The sequence below is a fragment of the Melozone crissalis genome, unplaced genomic scaffold (genome assembly GCF_028551555.1).
Source record: "Melozone crissalis strain CALT ecotype California unplaced genomic scaffold, PUWL_Pcris_2 ptg000027l_1, whole genome shotgun sequence".
Taxonomy (NCBI): domain Eukaryota; kingdom Metazoa; phylum Chordata; class Aves; order Passeriformes; family Passerellidae; genus Melozone; species Melozone crissalis.
Genome location: NW_026535805.1, coordinates 76,735,102 through 76,755,584, shown reverse-complemented (window position 1 = coordinate 76,755,584; position 20,483 = coordinate 76,735,102).

Sequence of the window (20,483 nt, the reverse complement as noted above, 5' to 3'; positions counted from 1 at the left end):
ACTGGCTCCTTTCTGAACTGTTCTGATACTTGCAGAGATCAGGGAGAAGGTTCTGCCTGTGATAAGAAAGGTGAAAAAGATCCTGACTACTCCAGCTTTTTCCACAGAACCCACATTGCGTTGTCCCTTATACAGCAGCATCCCCAAATCTCCTTTACAATTTGTCCTTCTTGCTCAATATAATAAAGCTCTTTTTAGCTTTAGGGTTTTGACTTTCCTGATTTTGTCCCTAAGAACCTTAGTGATCCTTTCATATTCTTCCTCTGTTACCTGTTTTGGTTTCAGTTTCAAACACCTTCACTGTTTGTATTTCAGTTCATCAAGAAGCACTCTTTCAGGCAAGCTGGTCTTGTTTTGAAACTTGTTGTTTTCCCACATAAAAGGTTTCCCACATAAAAGGATGTCTTGTTCACGATCCATCATGAAGGACTTGAAGGAGTCATACAGCTCTGTTGGATACTCTGCTGCTGCATGGCTGCTTCACAGAGGACTTTGCTTAGCAATTCCTTGAATAAGCAGGTCTGTTCTCTGCAAGTCTAGAGCCCTAGCTCTGCAGTTTTATTTCCAGACTTCCTCCAAATCCTGAGCTTCCTTGCCTTGTACTCCCTGCAGCTTAACATGCCACCAGTGACTGTTTTTGTCAGTCCTTCTCAGTCTGTGGACGCTAAGTCCTTCACAGCAACACCCCCAAGACAGCCTCTCTAACATTTGCACTGGAAATGCGTCACCCACGCACTGCAGCCTTGGGCTGCCTGCATGAGGCCACAGTGGCCTCATAGCAGTTGTCTGGACAGCTGAGACCACCCATAAATACAGGTGCCTGCAGGTGGAAGGCTTCCACTGCTTGTTTGGAGAAGGCTTCTTCCCCTGTTTCCTATCAATCAGGTCTGTGGCAGACTTCCAAGATGCCCTCAGTTTTACTTTCCTCTCTGAAGCTGACGCAGAAGCTTTCAGTTGAGCATGCTTCTAGTTTTGCCCTAGAGAGCCCTGTGAATATAAAAGATAACTTGCTCCTGATTTTCCTTGGCTATCACTCCTCAGTGGCCTGTTTGCTCCATGGATTACCTTCCTTATATTCCCAGTCTGATGCCAACAGACCCTGATTGAGACTGGCCCTGCCTTTTGTCCCCACAAACCTTGATCTCCTGCTTCATCAAGAGGGGTCACTAAAGGCACAAGGGCAGTGAAAACATTCTAGATATTTAAATGAAGGCATATAAAAGTAGAAATAAGTGACTAGCTTACGCACAATTACTCTCACGAGCAAATGGGATTTTAAAATTTTACTAAAACACCTAATATTTGCATATAATTGCATATTGACATAAATTGCAGAAGAAAATAAAAAGCATTCCGTTTGGAATCTTAAGCTCAACTTTGTGCTCTTCATCATTGGATCCATAATCTGACTCCAGGGCTTGTGTTCTTTGTGCTAAGTTTTTAGGTTCATGTTAAGAAAGAGCTGAAGCGTCATACCAAAATTTTAAACCTTTTTTTCTACTGAATTCTGCTAGTTCTGCCTGGAGAAAGATCAACTTTATTTACCTTAATTTACCTGTTGTAGCTCTTTTAACTGCCAGATTCTTTGCATTTGCATTGAACATTATTCACAATAATACTAAGCATTTGTATGAGCACCCATGTATGAATTCTTACAGTCAGTGAGTAGCTTTATTTGCAGCAATTAGCATAATTTGACTTTCAGTTTGTTTTGAAATATTTCTCTTTTCCTCTAGCAATTATATTGTGCACTACAACAAGCTCTACAGTAAAAAATCGTAAGTCATATTAAAATGCCCTGGCTTCCTAAATGTAATGTAAAACATTTGGGCTTCATTTTCTTCCAGACACATTAAGTTTTTATGGCTTCTCTTTGAAAGATTGGGCTGTTCTCCATTATTCATATTTGTTTCTGCTCTGGCACATTATCCATTTACTAATAAATTTATGATAAGATGGAATTTGGAATTTTTGTATTTTGGGTTTTTTTAAAAAAATCTTTTCTGGGTTCATGTAGAAATTCAAATTAATACCTCAGACAAACATAGCAGTTATCTGGAAGTCAATCAAAAAATAAAAGCTCAAGTGTAAGCAGAGTGCAGTATTTCACTCTTCTGTTGTGTTCAAAAAAAGTATAAAACAATCAAGTTGTATCGATATGTCCGTTTTTCTATTATTTCATTCCGTGTTTGAAAAATTAAATTATTACGTCAATAAAAAATTTAATATTTTCTTCAGGCATTTTTTTAGTAACAAAAATTAGGCACCATCCAATCCTATAGAAAATATTTTTAGATTTAGATTGTCACTATTTTAGGGAAAAAAAAAACTTGTGGAAAACTAAATTAGAGTTTCCATCACATGAAAAAAACCCACCTTTTAGTTTCTCATAAAGCCTAAGGTTTTTAAGAGGTGGCTGAAGGCAGCTTCTATTAGGAGCATTGGCACTTGCCATCACTATGAGCCTCATCACACATCTGTAACACTCTGTTTGCTTTGAAACCTTTGACCACATGTGGTTTACAGTCAGCCTCCACCCTCTGCAGTTAAGGTTGTTGTTAGAACTAATAGTGTTGGAAAGCTTTGTTCTTCAAGGCCAAAAACGGTTTCTGGTGATCTGCTTCTATACAGAATTCTTCGCCTGCCTCTGCCACCAGCACTCCCTGTGACTGTATTTTCTGGAAAATGAGCCTCTTTTTTCTGCCTACCTGCAGTGCATCCTCTTTATGATAGCAATCATAACTTCTATGGTGTAAGAATGCACCTGATGCATAAAACAGAGCTCACTGGTCCCAGTCAGGCAGGAGTCTGATAGAATAAATACTACTCTCCTTTCAGACACATGTTGAATACAAGGCCCAAATTGTAAAACTTCAGAAAACCATATCAATGGATAAATTTAAGCCATATCAAATTAGATATTTTCCAGCTCCTGACCCTGAACCTTTTGTTAAAACTTGAACTCTGCAAACCAAATTATTTTTAGCTTCAAAACTCTTGGCTAATTTATTTTCATTTTACATGTCTTTGTGCTTCCAGTTTCTGGCAACTTCTACAAGTAAGAATGCCAAAGTCCTTTATTCAAATTGTATCCTCAGCCAAGTGAAAAGGGGAAAACACTCAAAATCATGCAAGACAGTCTTTTCTCATGAGTTTTCTGTTCTCATGAACTTTGTAAGCCAATTTTGGATGTACAAAAGTTCATAACGTAAGAGATATCAGATAAGGAACCAAACTTCTGAGATCCACCCATTTGCCACTAATTCCTCTTCCTTCTGGCAAAAAAAAAAAAAAAAAAAAAAAAAGAATAGGATGGGCAGAGCTGCTTTCAGGAGGTAAAGTCTGGAAAGATGGGATAAGATGGACACCTAATTGGATAGAGACATGTCCTTTGTCTTAGAAGCTGAAACAACTACCATAACCTGAACACCTCAGTTCAGACAGCCAAAGCTGAGGTGAATAATACATAATTATTTGCTTTCTTACCACCTTCTTTATTCTTTTGTGTACATCAGTAACTCTTTAGTTCTACAATATTGGTAGTATTTTAGGATCCTTATTTTTATACACAGGTGTTCTGGTTTTGATACTTTTCTTCACAGGGGCTGGCATGGGGTTCTGCATTGGATTTGTGCTGAACACAGAGCTGATAACAGAGAGATGTTTTTGTTATTGCTGAGCAGGGCTTGCACAGAGCCAAGGCCTTTTCTGCTTTTTGTACAGTCACATTGGTGAGGAGGCTGGGGGTGTTTGGGAGGCTGGGAGGAGCTGGCACAGGTGATCCCAACTGACCAGAGGGATACTCCAGACCATGTGACATAATGCTCAGTACATAAAATAGGGCAAAGAAGGAAAAAGAGGGAACATTTGTACTGATGGCATTTGTCTTCCTAAGTCACTATTACACACAACGGGGCCCTGTTTTCCTGGCGATGGCTGAACCCCTGCCTGCCCATGTGAAGCACTGAATTAATTGTGCTTGTGCTGCATTGCTTGTGTGCAGTTTTTGCTTTTCCTATTAAACTGTGGCTTTACCTTAAGCCATGAGTTTTCTCACTTTCACCCTTCCAATTTCCTCCCTGATCCCACTGCTAGGATAGAGCTGCTATGCAGGGATTGACTGCTGGCTGGGGTGAAACCAGGGCAGCAGGTCACTGATGGACTATTTATAATAGGTCTTTATAATTGTAATAGATGCATCAAAATTCTTGACCATAAGAGAAGCCGCTATCTCAACTTTGTGGATAAAATCTGCATATTTGAGTACTGTACTACAATGTATGGGAACATAATGCAGGGGCAAAAAAAGAAATGTGTGTGGAAACGGACAAAAACGCATTCACGTTGTCTTACTTCACTTACATTCACATTCCTATAGATCCATCTACCCAAGCAGTGCAGTGTTCTCTGAACTCACACCATGCCCACTGCACTCCTCTAGCTATTTACAGTCTCTTGACATAAAGAGCCTTAAAAAATGCCATTGTCTTGGAACTTGGAATTACAGACACTCGAATTATGTGGTTCTTATATCATCTGACCAAATGTTCCTAATCTGAATTTTTGCAGCATTGCATGACTGTTAACCCCATGATTTTCACCATTTGTCAGGAGGCTAAAGGCTCACATAACTTTGAAAATGTACATTTTTAAAAGGCTCTTGCTGTTATTATGCATGCATGTTTGCTGGGATCCCCTACAGTGCTTTCATGGTCTAGAGGCTGGTTTTGACTGTTGTGAATTATGTTCTACTTCACCAGACACTAACCTTTCTTTGCTGAGGTCACAGGTCTGTAAAATCTATGGATTTTTCACTAAAAAACCCCTACTTTTTGTGACTAAAGTGATAGCATATTGGTTAATGTTTAGCAGAAATCAATTTCATTTTCATTTTTCAGTTTTAAAAACAACAGAGCAATCATGACTAATGGAAAAAACCTCTTAACGGCAATCCAATATATACACTAAATATGCAAGTGTCATTGAGAAATTTATAGAGATTGACTATGTAGAGACATACTTGCAAATGCTGTACATGGAATAAGTGGGTTAGCAGAGGTTACAGTCTCTTTCTTTTTAAGAAATAGGTTGTTTTTATTCTTAAAAACCCTCTCTTCCAAAAGATAAGACAAGCTGCAGCCTGCTACTGCACAGTGGCCACCCTGTAGCTCTTAATGTTGGCTAGCAAATTCTCCTATTAGTCAAAGCAAGCATTTTTCCAAGAGACCCAGTTATGGGTTTCTCTGATACCAGTCTATTTTCTTTCCTTTAGGCAGTATATAGGAAACTCAGCTTCCCAAAAGGGCTGGGAGGAACCCTGACACTTAGAGCTCCATACTTCATCTCTTTACTCATTTTCCTCAACAAGAACTTTCAAACAAAGGAAGAGGAGACACTACAATCAGTAAGAATCTGAAATGTTTCTCCTTGATTGTAAACAGCTTTGCATCTGCTGTAAAAGAGAACACTGCATTGTTTACTGGCATTAACAGAAACGTCCTTTATTAGAGATTCCTGATCTATATTGCAGAAATACAGAATGCTGGATGAAAGCCAGTGTCCTGGATCCAGCATTCCTAACAGTGGGTTTATCTAGTTGCACCAATGTAATTGCAAATGAGAATAAAAAAACCTCATCACTAAGCACCTTCTTTTACAGCCTGACACAGCCTTGTACAGTTTCAGGAAGGCATTTTAATTTCTGCCCTCTTGGAGATAAATTCCTGGCATCTGTCATCTCACAAGGTGCTGGGATGATCAGCAGGAGCAACAGGTCTGCCCTTTGCTGGTCCTTCAGCCAGCTTCTTGTGTGCCTAGTAATGCATTCCTAGGGATGAAGTTTCCACTGAAACATACATTTCTTCAGTGAAATGCAGTTAGGAGAAGTTACTCCTTCCCTTAATCATTTCAGCTTTATGCTCAATGCTCAGTGGGACACATCCAGGCCTTGCTGACTCTGAAAGGCTTGCAACCCAGCCACTACTTTGAGGTGCATCTGTCTGCACTTACTGGGAGGGTGCCAAAAATAGCAAAGGTTTAGATCTCTGCAGCCAAGATTTCTGAAAACACAGCCCAAAGAGCAGTAATGTTGACATCAAAAGGAGTCAAGTCCAACAGATGAAAGATTACAATACAAGGTTAGAAAACAGAGCTGCCCTTTGGCACGCAGATAATTTTCACCAGCCTTTCCTCAGGCCAGCAGCTTTCTCCTGATGCTCTTGGTTGCGACAAACACTGGGCAGTCTGCAGGGGATCCACTGGGAAAGTCTTCTTGCCACCACCTGCGAGACAACGGTTTGTTCCCTAAACCTCTCAGAAAAATTTCAACATTTTCAACATCTAAACACTACAGAGTCCCTCCAGCTGCCTCCCTCATGCTCCTACTGACCATTCCATCTTCTGCTCCAGATGCTTACATAGTCCAAGAGAAATCTCCCAGGAGCTACAGCTGTCCAAGAGAGCAGCATCCAGGACAAGTCAACCAGGGGCCTTCTGCTGACCAGCCAGTAGTAAGGTAGGCACATCAAATGAATGTTCCTGTGTATCGTCCATCAGTCTATCTTCTCTTCAGAATTTACAACTCTGTCGACTGAAAAAAAAAAAAAGACAAAACCAAACAAAAAACCAAGCAAACAAAAAACCCAACCAAACAAAAATCCAAAAGAAACCTCAAAGAAAAAACCCAAAACCTCCCAAAACTCTCCTCTCTCCCCTGACTTTAACTGGTGAATGTTTTCTCTTTACTTGCCCTTGTGATCTATGTTCGCAAATACTCCTCTGATTTTTCTAAACTCAGTTGAGAAGCTCAAAGTCCTTCTTAACAGTCATACATTTTACATTTCTTCTATGATTTGTCACTTATATGTAAGAGCTTTGTTTCATCATATATTGACATTCATACATCCTAACATTGATCAAAGTTTTAATCTTTGCTCTTTCTGATAACCAACCCTTTTCCTTACAGTTATCTTTTTCAATTTACTCTACATTTCTAATGCTGTCTCTGGTCATAAATCCAAAGTCAGTGTGGGCTTATAAAATGGACTTGTTCATGTCTGGGGATTCAGAAGGCTGTTTCTTTAAAATTTCATGACCAATTCAAAATGCTGCTTATAAACATGCATACAGAATTGGCCAGCCTTCACTTGCTATGGTGCTCCTTTTCTGCCTATTTGCCACTAACAGCTTAAAAAGCTAATCTGGCAAGTAAACTTCCAGTGTCTCTGACTTGTCTGTCTCAGGTAGCATCCTTCCTCTTCTGTGCCTCAGCTCTATGGACAGGAGCTGTGTAGGCCATGGTACTATGCAGTAACAATCTCTTGAGAGGTTTTTTTATAATTCACTATAATGTTTGGGCTGAAGAACAGCTTATTATCACAACAAAACTGTATTTGGACTTGACTGATTGCAGAGTCTGCTCTGAACCCCTTTAAGTCCCCAGGAATGATGATCTTCCTTGCTATTAAAAGTTTTATGAGTAATATATCAGTGGAAGTTAAGGACCCTTCAATTCATACTGTGATAGTCTCATTCATCCTTAATGTCCCAGGGGGCATTTATCTTTTGCATAGAAGCTCATGTTACATCTCCATGAGACCTTGAGCGTGTCCCTTGCTTTTTTGGCAAAGAAATTGCAGACTTAGGACATGATTCATGTAAAATGTGTCTATAATTAAATTAATGGTCCATGTTGCCCAGTCTGGCAACTCCTAAATCTAGAAATGTCTAAAGTACTTTTGGTGCCCTTCTGGTTATCCTGAATGATCTGTAAGCAGATGGAGTACATACTTGAGAAATGCTGGATTCAGCAGCAGCTCTTCTGGAAGGAGCTGGAATTTTGGGTGGTTCCTAAACTGAAATGATCATCTATGCTCCATTGTTGAAGAAAACAAAAAAATCCTATTCTGATTAAGAAATGAGGTTCTGCAAAGTACATGAAGAAAAAAAATCCTTTTCATATGGTCCAGATGACAGGAATTTGGCTGCAGTATGTTGTACAGTTAAAGGGGCTGCAGTTTGATAAAACTGTGGATCAATTAGGAAGAGTCCAAATGAGAGCAAAGAGAAAGTCTAGAAAAGGATACCTGGGGGGGGGGACAAAAGAAAGATACCAGAAAAATTATTAAAGTGCAAAACAGAAATAAGGCCCTTTTGAGGATGAGCAGATAATTTCTGTTCATCTGCTCTGTCTTACCACTAAAATGGTCACTGTGTGTAGACAACATATTTCCACCATTGACTGAGCTGCTAAATATTTTAGAACAAATGATAGGATGTAGGAATTTAGCTTCCTTCCTTACTTCGTGCTATCTTTAGTAATGGATCTAGTAATAGCTAGTAATATCACTAACAGCTGACTTCAAAAAGGACGCTGCTCTTCAGATTCTGCTCTGGACTCAAGGATGACCTCAACAATTAATCTTCCACTGCTGTTCTTCTCTTGTAAACAAAATTCCACCAGCTGCTACATTTATGCTCCTTGAAAAGTGAAGATGTCACTCTTCAAATATTTTAGTGGTAATTGCTTTTTTTTTTTAATGGCTAACTAGCCTATTATTATGTGAGGTTTTTACAGATATGGTGTTTGTATCAAACCAGTAAGAAATAGCTGTGGTGCCAGGATGTTGAGCTTACATAAACAGAAATAATGTAATTTTAACCCATGGACTCTTATTTATGGAGTGTTCTGGACACTTCTCCAAGGTCAGTAGATCTGGGTCAATGAACGTCACTGATATCCAGAGGGCAGAAAGAGTCATTTTTAAACATGCTGTTTTCCAAAAATGCTTTTGAGCTAGTAGGTCATCCAAGACTTCCATTCTCTTACCAACAGGGAAGTTTGTAGTTTAGACTTTAAATACATTCTATTACCTTGACCCCACACAACATAGGGGCAATAAATAGAGAGATTTCAAATCAGGGGAAATAATGAAGTACCTTAACCACCTCTCATATATTCTGCTCCAACACTGAGCCCATGTTGACTGTTGACCCATCACATGTTCTTTCTCCCATTCCCTGAGTTTCAATCCTACCTGTGTAAGAGCATGAGCTATGGATATGATCTGTGTAAAGGGTTTCTGTTACGGCCAGAATAATTATGAAAAATCCTTCCCTGAGATCAGTGACTACTCAGAACATACAGCAAATTTGAGTTTAAGCCTAAAAATCTGTTAAGGTCAATTTTTCAACTGAAATGTCAATGACATTTTAGGGCCTATGAAAAGAAGGGAAAGTTCAATGCTGCACAATATCACTAGTTGACTACAATTAAAAGTAAAAAACACTATATCTCCCTTCTAGGATATTTCACTTCTCTTCTAATGTAAGCCAATGACAAAGTGTCTAAGGACAATGCCTTTTAACAACTTAACTCCTAGAAAAAGTACAGTATCTTACATGTCCATAAGTCAAAAACTTCAGAGTAGGGTTTACCCTAAGCAATGCTAATGTAGCTCTGTCTTTGTGGAAACTTGGTTTATCTGTAGGAAGTAATACTGTAGTGGATAGTAGTAATGTTGGCAGTGTAAACGGCCATTAGGGAAATGATAAAAAATATTGCAAAAGCTAAACATTTTTAGAAATGCTTCAGTTGCCCTGCTATTTCATTATTTTTTTCCTCCTGATGTTTTTATTCAGCTTTTTCAGTCCTTGCCAATCACACAGCAGTCTTTCTTGTTTTACACTCCCACAAGAATACCCAAAAATCTCATGCTAAACCATGAAAAACATTTTTTTTTTGAATGCTTATCCTCTGCCCTTGTGTTCAGGCACAGATGTACATGTAATGGGGCTGTGTCAAGAAAAACCAGATGTATATTATAACCTTGACCAGCACTGAGCATGCTGCTAGTGTCAGGAGCTTGATTCATCATTCCACACATAAACATCTGATGCCATTTCAGGAGTACTCTACACATCCTCCAGCTGCAGGTCTCAAAGGTCACGGCTCATATCAGTACCATATCTCCTGGCCCACTGACAATGTCTCACATTCATAAACATAAATATCTAGGATAATTTTAGGCAGCCAAAAGTAATTCAAACACTGCAAACAGAATGTTTACATTAGGGTGAAGCTGTTCTCTGGGCTCAGAGCAAAGAAAAGAGCTTCAGGTAGCTTGGCACATCCGAGACACCCGAAAACTCCAAGAGAAAAATAAACAGCATAAGCAGTAAAGAAAAGATCTAGGCTATTATACTGAACAAAAGGTGAAAAGCAAGGCCTGAAAGTATTTCTACTCCAGTGATGGCTACCCAGAAATTTGGACAGAAGAAGCACTGGGAAGACAATGAGTAATTACCCTAACAAAGCAGCACATCAGAGGCCTCCTGAAAGGAGCAATGCACTGTTTGCAGGTTACCAGCTTTAGAGGGGCAGGATGGATAGGTGAGGGAGTAGTGCTGCACCTGAAATGCCACAGTTCCAGTATCAAAAGAAAAAGATCAACACCTTAAAGTTTCTAAGGGGATAAATCCCTTGTTCTAAAAAGAAAAGCATAATACTAGAGCTGTTCTACTGAGCTCATTTTGGAATTAAAATAATTATCAGGAAAAGTTGAACAGGAATAGAGAAACTGCAAATATTGAAGATTTCGTTATGATGAGAGATTTCAGCTTTACAATAAAAAACTACTTCCTCAACCATCCAGCTGAGAGGCTTATCAGTTAAGACACTATTCCAGATTTGGCCATGAGTGTTCCCAGGACTTAGTTCAAAACATATTAATGGGAAGACTCTTCTGCAGTAATATTCACAATACAAGTGGTTACAAAGCTGTAATAACAGCCAGTAAAATAAATCAATGCATCACAAGGAATTTCATGAAAGAGGACTCTCTTAAGTCAGAAAATTAGTGTAGGGGGGGAAAAACAAACACCAACAAAATAAAAAAAACACAAAGTACCAACATAAAGAAATCACACACCAAATTCACAAAAAAAATGCAATCACAAAAGCAAATCCCTTCAAGCAGACTAAAGACGCTTCAAAAAACACCAGCATACTCCAATAACTTAAGATTACTGAAAAGTAGTCAGGGTGCCACTCACTCAACTCTGAAGTAACTCTGACATGAAACTGCAGAACTGCTGGCTGAGGCATACAACCTGTCATGCAAGTAGCCATGATGCCAGAGAACTAAAGATACAACTGCCTTCCACAGAAGAGACTCTGCAGGAAAACCTGGGCACCATAGACTAAAGAGACAGATTTTCAGCCCTGGTGAGATGGCAGGGTCTATAATTACGATATAGAGACCAAAGAACACCTAGATAAATCAAGTGCGTCATAAAAGAATCTGTGTGACTCCTACAAAGGGAAAATCCTGCCTCACTAACCTGATGCCCACACATGTAACATATTCAGATTTTTAAAAAGCTTTTATAAAGCTCCAATCTAAATTTATTATTGTCAGAAAGCAGCAGGAGAAGGGCTGCTCCATGAGGGGATAAGCACTTACAAGTGTAAGTACAGCCCAAGCAGAGCCCTCACCCTTTGACTCTGAAGCAGAGCACTCCAAGGCCAGGTGGGTGACCATGAGGGGTGACACCCATCACCCTGTGAGGACCAGGGCAAAGTCAGGTGCTGAATCAGGCCCAGGGTTGGTTCAGGATGCCCTGACAGGAGGAACAGGAGAGAAGGAAGGAGATTGTAGTATAGACCCAACCATGTGACAGGTCTAGAGACAAGGTTAAGCCAGCAGTACAGTAAAAGCTCACCCAGAAAGCCAGGGCAGGAGGACAAAAGGCCAACAAAGATTTACCTGCTGCATGACTCAGGGCTAGAGCTGAGCTGAAACCCCTGGGTGCTCAGTATAGGTATGGATGTGGCCCCAGGTGAAGATGGTCAGGGCAATTAAGGCTAATTGCTGCCCTCAGACCCCAAAAATGAGATAAATTCAGTTACTACAGAACTGTATTAAATGTCCTATTGTGAAATTAGTTTTGGTTAGACAAGAGGAAGCAGTGTTTCAGTAGTAGCATCCCTTGGGGTGTGCTCTTTAATTCACATCTTTACAGTGATCTGATGAGAGGAACATGGTTATACAACAACATAATGAACAATCCGAGTCTGGCAATGACACTGAAACCTTTCACCTACTAAATGCTCAGTGGGTGGGCAAAACGTGGTGAGTTTCAGTATAGAAAAACAAAAGGTGATACATGTAAGTACAGGGCTAGAAACATGATTTGGGGCCTGTATCATCTCAGTTGTGAGGAAAGGCTGGGGGAGCTGGGCCTGTTTAGCCTCCAGAAGAGAAAACTGAGAGGGGGTCTTGTCAATGCATGCAAGTATCTGAAGAGAGGGTGTCAAGAGGATGAAGCCAGGCTCTGCTTGAGCAATGGGACAAGAGGCAACAGGGGAAAAAGGAACACAGGAAGTTCTACCTGAATATTAGGAAGAACTCCTACACTGAGCAGGTGACTGAGCACTGGAACAAGCTGCCCAGGGATGCTGTGGAGTCTCCTGCTCTGGAGACATTCAAAAGCCATCTGGACACAATTCTGTGCAGGGTGCTCCAGGGGACCCTGTTTGAGAGGGGCTGTTGAACTAGGTGGCCTCCAGTAGTCTTTCCAACCTTATCCATTCTGGAGCTCTGTAATTCTTTGAAGTAGAAGTTATGTGTATTATGTATAATGTACAGATGCAGTGCTCAGGTCTAAATTCAGCAACTCAATGTGCAACTCAAACATTTGGAGTCAGCTCTCTGAAATTGGCTTAGTGTGCAGGAGCAGCCTGAAAAAAAGAACTGCTGTGCTCTGTGTCACTAGAAAGGGCATGGAGAATTTTATGGGCATAATTTTGCCAATGCTGAAAACTTTGTTGCATTTGCATTTGGCATAAGGCGTATAGTCCTGGTCTTCACCTCTACAGGGAGCAGGAGATAAATAAAGTGCAGAGGAAGGCTCTTAAAATGACCAGGAGGATGAAGGAGCTGCCATACAGTAGGAAACCCTGGGACATTTAAATTTGGAAAGTAGGAGGTTGAAGGATATATTCATGAGGTTTACAGAGTGATTAGAAAGAACACAAAAAACTTTTTTCAGCATAATCCACAAGACCATAGCAGCAGGTACTGGCTGAATTACTGGAGGTTATTATGAAACAACTCTAAAATGAAGCACATTTTAAATACATAGTAGTGAACTTCTGGAACTTTTTGTCACAGGAGTTTGTGGAGACAGGAAATATCAGCAGGCTTAAAAGGGTATTAAGCAAATTTAAGGGCAGCAGATCTACAAACAGATACTTTGGGACTACAAATTGTTCTCAATAGGAAGTGGTTCATTCCTTACTGCTCAGTATGACATTCTGATTGTTTATCCTTGAGGCGTTGTTGTTGGACAGGCTTTTATGACTAGCAGTGTAACAGTTATCTGCAGTTTATCTACATTTACTCAAACTACTCTCTTTGTTAAAGCCAGCATGAGCAGGGAGCAGAAATCCCAATCAGCTTTACAAAGCAGTGGAGGGTTGAGGGTTTGGAAACCAAGCAGGCAATCTAGAAGAGCACAGAGAAGACCACCAAGCAGATTATTTAGGCTCCCACCTCCAACAACCTCTGAACAGCTGAATACACATTTTATGTACCTGGCTCTGTTGCTCAAATTACTTCATGACTCTTCAAATTAGTGTGGTTCAGTATGATATTTGTCTCATAAAATTCCCTAGGCTGAAATAGTTGGAGGTGAGAAGAGTATTTGGGAGAAATACCTCCCATGGTTGCCCTCTAGGATTCTCCTTGCTCTTGTAAAAGGATATTGGTCTGGGTCAGCATGGCTGTTTCCTACTCTAACCTGTGCTCCTGCCATATATTGACTACATGAACAGAACGTGCTAATATTAAATTTGAAATTAAATCTACTTATCCATTGAAGACTATATAATTAATATACACTCTCTATAAATACATTATTTCACTTTAGTCTTACATAAAGCCCCACTATTTCAGAAACCATGTCTTGACAAAGTTTAAAGGAAGAAGTGCTAATTCAACATGCTGATGGAAAGCCAAAGCCTGGAGATACTACGTGACTTCCCTGAAGTTACCCAGGGAGCAGCAGAGGGGCTAAATTAGCGCTGGATCTCTTGGGTTCTGAATCACAACCACAACACTGCACTCCCTCTTCTCAGTACGGCTACTCAAACCACAGCTTCATATACTGACCTTCTGCAACTACATTCCTAGGGAAGCCCAAGGGAATCTATCTTTTTGGACCTTCCTTCTGTGGGTAAGTGCACAGGCAGATGAGTGGCCAGTCACAGATGCCAAACATCTGACTGGGTGAGGCTAAGCAGTAGCCAGCGAGCAAGGCTGCCAAGCTGGTCCCTGCAGAGAAGGATCAGAGCCTGCATGTAGCCAGCAAATGCCCAAATGAGGATATTAACAGAGACACAGCTCTAGCAAGAGTCAATTTTGGCTCCTCCTCCACCTTATGCCACCACAATGACCCATCATGATAAACTAAACTTGGAACAAGACAAAAACTCCGGACACATATAAAAATGCAGTTTATCCAAAACAGTATTTTCCAGACTTCCCCTGGGGTCAATGCAATATTTGCTTGCTCTGAGCAATACTGCTCCCAGCAATACAGATATTGAAAATACAGACCCAGACTGAACAATTGCTCTTAATAATGCAAGCCCTTAAACTCATCAGCCAGAGAAGTTAGCAGAAATAATGCAACTGGAAAACTCTGCCGTCTTGGAGTATTTGCTCAGAAGTGAAAGGAAATACCAAAATAAGCATTCCCACGAGCAAAATTTCAACCAGCACCCCAGAAATGTTCTGTTCAGGAGAGAAGGGCCTGAAAACAGTAAGCTGAAACACAACTTATAGTTTGCTGGAGAAGAACATTTCCCTTCTTTGCTTGTAAAGATGGCCATTTGGGGAAAGCAGCTTCCCATATGTAACTCAGTCCTTTGGACAGGATCCCAAGGCTTCTGGCCTTCGTGAAGGATTTACACAAGCTTCAGAGGGACTCCTGAGACCTTGTGAGCCATCTCTCTCCGACACAGGGACTTGAACTTTTTCCCTCTCACCTGGTTTGCTCAAGTCCATTATCCTTCCATGTCTGGGCACATCCTGTAGGATACATTAGATATTAACAAACTAATATTAACATATTCTTCTTGGTATTCAATCTTTAGATCATAGCTGATTTCAAGTCCAGATAATATGTCATTAGGAACAAAGCCAATACTCATAGCAGCTGTTTTGCCAAGAAGCCTGGAAAATCTGAGCCAGGATTGAGAAAACCATTTCACTTTTCTTCTCTTGTGACTGTCTCTATTCTGCTTATGGATCTTCATTGAATTATTCCCACAACCAGATCATATGTTTCCAAAGTGTGCACAGCTTTTAAGTAAAGATTTAAATTGTGAGAAATTACATTTCCTTAGTTACAACACTTTAATAGGTACCTTCACAGTCAATAGTGTCACCTGGTTTACTTGGGTTTGATTTCCAGCTGCTGGACTTTTGTTTTCTATTTTAAGCGGCTTTATTTTTTCAGCAAATTGAATTAATATTCCATGGAGATGTGAGAGGAAACTATTTTAATAAATGATGGAACACAAACATTATGTTAGTTTCTGGGTAATGTGCTTTAGCTTGTAGCTTTTACATACATAATTATTCAAAACAGTAGTACTACATAGTAACGACATGGCACTTTGTGCAGTTTTGCATTGCTTTTGAGGCGAAAGATCAGAAAATCAGGGAGACAAGATTTCTTTTTAAAAGTAGAATGCAAAGTACCATGAATATGGTGAACCATAACTCAGTATAATCAAACCTTATCCCTGACTGCTTTTTGAAAACCACTTCCTCTGATAATTTTGTGTTTGAACAATAACAATGTTTTTATAAGCATTCCTTAGCTCAGCAAATCTATTTTTTTGTTAATTGTCTGTTGTCAGTCATAAAATAGAAGGAAATTTTAGTGAGCATGCATATGCTCATACAGATTTGCATGAAAAATACAGTGTGTGTCTGTGTAATTTCTATCTCACCTTTTCCAAAGAACTTGTTCCCTATTGGACACAACTTGATTAAACATATGTTAATTACAGATGTTAGATTCCTCTCCCTTTCCTGCACATAGGATAATTTTTCATTTCTCCCCTGAATGGAGCCCAGGATGGGACCTCATCCCCTGACACATGGAGGAGTGTCTTGTGACTATTATTACTGCTACTTTTCACTGATTTGCTTTAGTGATACCTCTGTCTGTCAGTCACATTCAGAACCCTGTGCACTACACAGAAAATTTGTATAAGGACAAGACAATTGTTAGATCTACATAGATGGATAGTTGTGATGGTGTTCACAGGGGTCCCAAGATGAAGGAAGAGACAAGGATCTGACTCCATGTTTCAGAAGGCTTGATTTATTATTTTATTATATACATATTAAACTATACTAAAAGAATAGAAAAGATTTTATCAGAAGACTAGCTAAGAATAAAAAAAGAATGATAACAAAGGCTTGTGGCTGACCAAGACAGTCTGAGACAGCTGGACTGTCATTGGCTATTGATTAGAAACAACTATATGAGACCAATCACAGATCCACCTGTTGCATTCCACAGCAGCAGATAATCATTGTTTACATTTTGTTTCTGAGGCCTCTCAGCTTCTCAGGAGAAAAAATCCCAAGGAAAGGATTTTTCATAAAACATGTCTGTGACAGATAGTACTTAACCTGATAGGCAATGCTCTCAGCAATTCACCATTCAATTCAGAGCCTCTCAGGTACTATAGAAAGTGCAGATGCTAAAACATCTCTGGGATTACTGAATTTATTAATGTATATATGAAGACGTTTCTACCTCATCAGAAGAGGAACTTGGGAAAATGCATGAAGATGCTTCTCATAAATATGTGATAGGAGGATGGTACTGTACTGCTTAGAACTGGCACTGGCAAGAAATAGATGATAAAACAGCTCCTCAGTGCAGTTGGAAAAGACAAGGAAAATAACACTTGCAGAACCATTCCTAATTAGGAGCCAAAATATTTGACATGCCATTTTTAGGTCTGGTGCTAAAATACTATGCTAGTATGAGGCCAAACTAAAATCACAAAAGAGGAAATCTAACCTTTTTATTTATTCCATTAGATAGGCTGAATGATGGTTCTATATGGCTTTAATTTGTGTTAAGAAAAAGGTTTAGTCAACAGATCCTCTGTTCCAACTTAGATGATTTCCCAGCTACATCCACACCTCTAGGAGCTGACAGACTCTTCTGGTGGGCAGACTACAGACAAGGGGTAGCAAGAACTGAAAAGGCATGTCTGCTGTGCCTTTCCACTCTGAAGGACATCAGTGCATTACTTAGTTGCATCTGAGGCAGCAGTTCCTCAAAAATGTTTATACCAGCTGGAGAGTTGGAGCCTTCTACAGCAGACTGGACTGCCAGAGAGAGCAGTGGAGGAAACAGAGAAGTGAGCGGAGCTCAGGGTGAGGGCTGAACCCTGATTATCTCCCTACAGAGACACAGCCTTGCTGCAAGCTAAGGAAGAACACCTGACGGAGTTCTACAAACCAGTGCAAGAAGCTTAAGAGCAGCATCATAGGAGTCATGTCCTGCACCTGTCAGCAGAGTTAACCATTACTTGGAAAAAAAACCAACAAGCACAGAGCAGAGCAGAATTTCAAATACGCCAAACTGATTCAGGGCCCTTGCCTATTTGTTGTGGTTTATATCAAAACCAAGGAGTAAAAAGCCCGGAACTGTTGCCATTACATTGCAAGGGTTCCATACGGCTAGAGTTTCGTACCTCCTCCATGTTTCTCGAAGGCAGCTCCTCTAGGCACTGACTCCTCCTTGTCCTCACAGCAGCCAACTGACTCCAGTGCCCCTCAACCAACCAATGCCCTCTTTTATAACACTCTTCTGATTGGCTACAGGTGTGGCCTGTTGAAGTCAGGCCTGTTCTCAATCTCTAATAATTGGCTCAGCTGCAACTCCTTAAGGGGTAAGATTACTTTCTCTACTACCTTTATTTTCTTATATTGTATCCCCCTACACAGAACCTTTTACAGTTCTTTGTCTTGAGTCTTACAAGCTAGAAGTAGCTGTAGGGTTGTCTTGGATATGACCCAGATTTGCCAAGAATAGAAAACCTATTAAATTCTTTGGCTTTAGGTAGCTAGAAAATAAGGCACAAGGATCTATCAAATAGTAAACACCTGCTCTGTATTCGTTAGTGTTCACATGTTCAGAACAACCCCAAAACCTTGATGCAAAAACGGAGATATCCTAACCCTAGACTGGCTGGGTTTGGAACACACATCCTAAGGCTCTTTATGACTGTGTGGTCCTGCTCATTCTTCCAGCTCCTGGTGAGAGAAAAGGGCAGTGGAAATCCTTAAATTGCCTACAGGACAGATTAGACAGCCTGGTCTCACAGTCTCGCTAAGGAACTGGCTTGCAGACAAGGCTGAGCAGGAAAGCAGGACTTTGCTTGCAGAAAAGCAGGACTTTGCATCATATCATCATTAATATTTACAGTGGTATAGACAAAAGCCAGACATCCAAAGATTGCCTACATTTCCTTCAGGCAATCCACTCCAGATGCTGTCAAGTGACTTCTAGCAGTGACCTGCTTGAAAAGAGGGATTAGCTGGATGATCCCTACAAGGACACTAACTCATTCCAACATAAAAAAATGTCAGAAGGACAATATATCATAATTATTTATATTTCTGAGACTTCTTACACTACACAGTTTCAGAAATTGAAAAATGTAGTTGGGAAAACCCCAGCAGTGATGATGTAATTTGATAAGAACACTAATATGTTATAAATCAGGAAGGAATTACTGAAAATGCTACCATGCAGGCATAACTTTGGTCCTACTGACCAAAGCCTCTTTCTTATTTCTCTGTTGGTATATCTCCAGAGAACTTCCAAAAACAAATTAAACTGGCTTTTAACTATACATTTTGGATAATACTTCTGTAACTAAGAGATTGTGGAAGTGATATGTCTAGAACAGGAAATTAAAAATCAGACCATTAAAAGGAGGGATTTTGCAAGGAAGTTGCAAGGAACAATAGTCCCAATTGACTTAAATGTAGATTTAGAAGCTAAGTAAAAAATTTATAAGTGTCATTGGGATTTTTGGCAATTCCAGCTACAAAAAGGTGTAAAATTGCATGCCTTGTCAGAGTAAGAGAGAAAGGTTAGGGATTTGCCTAAGGTTAGGGATTTGCCAAAGATAATGCTCTTTGCCTTCCTCTTGTATTGATTTTCGACAATTAGTTCCTCAGGGTCATGAATGGGTATCATGAAGGGTATCAAACTTAGGATAATGCTGCATATAATAGGATTCTTTACCCCCTGAAATGGACATCTATTTGTCTGCTGCTCCTGTTCATGAGTAAGTGGAAGTGCAGGTTATATGGCAAGAGGAGGTGCTGGTACTCACAGGGAACCCAAAGAGAAGGACATAACTACTGGAAGAATTTAATCAGTGTGTGTCTTTTCTCTGTCCTGTAGCCAGTGTCCCATGCTTTGTCTGTACTGTTCTGTTCCATTACATCACCACATTCAACTCTTCCTTCACAACAGCCAGACAACAGCATGGATCCGATAAATAAGAAATTTCCTCAGGTCCCTAAAGCTGCAGACAAATTCAGATTGGATCAACATAGAAAAAAAGAAATTTGCAGGGGGTTGGCCAGGCAGATGAGGGGAGAAAGAGCCCCAAGAATATCTGTGCTGGGAATAGAATCAAGCCTGTGAGCATAACCTGACCATGAGTGATAGCCTTTCTGATTAAGGGAAGACAGCAGTTGTCCTGCTTCTAGTCTTCCAGGATTTATGTTGTCTTTCCCTAAACAGACTCTGAAAAGGGCACAAGCTCCTGTTTCCTGCTCTTTTTGCAAATTAAGAAGAATCTAGAGCACAGTCCAGTGCAAGTGGCTTGGTTTGGACTATGGCTTTATGGCTCCTTTAAGATGGATGTGGTTAGGGTTTATATGTGGGAAAAAAGCTGTTCCTCTCCCCCACATTCACTCTATGCTCACTTGTACTCCAAAGCATCCATAAAAGGTCTGCAACATAATCACTAAACTGGTCAAATATGAAAGGCAGTCTTTGAAAATTTTACTTACTCATACTGCCTGAGTGTCACCTTTCATTTTCAGCAGTAAGTGAAGCATATTTTGTCTCTTGTTGTCACCACTGATGAAAATAGGGATGAATAGATTTTCTGTAACTGTAAAGCAAATTCTTCTTCTGTGCTACTTTTCTCATGGCATTTTTGCAAGTTTGAATGCACAGTTATGCATTTGTATCTGAATACAAATTTTGATCTATTTTTATTGTTTTTTCTCAAAATTTATATGCTTCCTTGACATGAAGAGCACCCAGTGCATATGCAGAACCTCACCTTTTGATTTATATGCAATTCTACTTTTCAGGATTTAATCAAATGACAATGATAGCCAGCTAACTTATGGAGA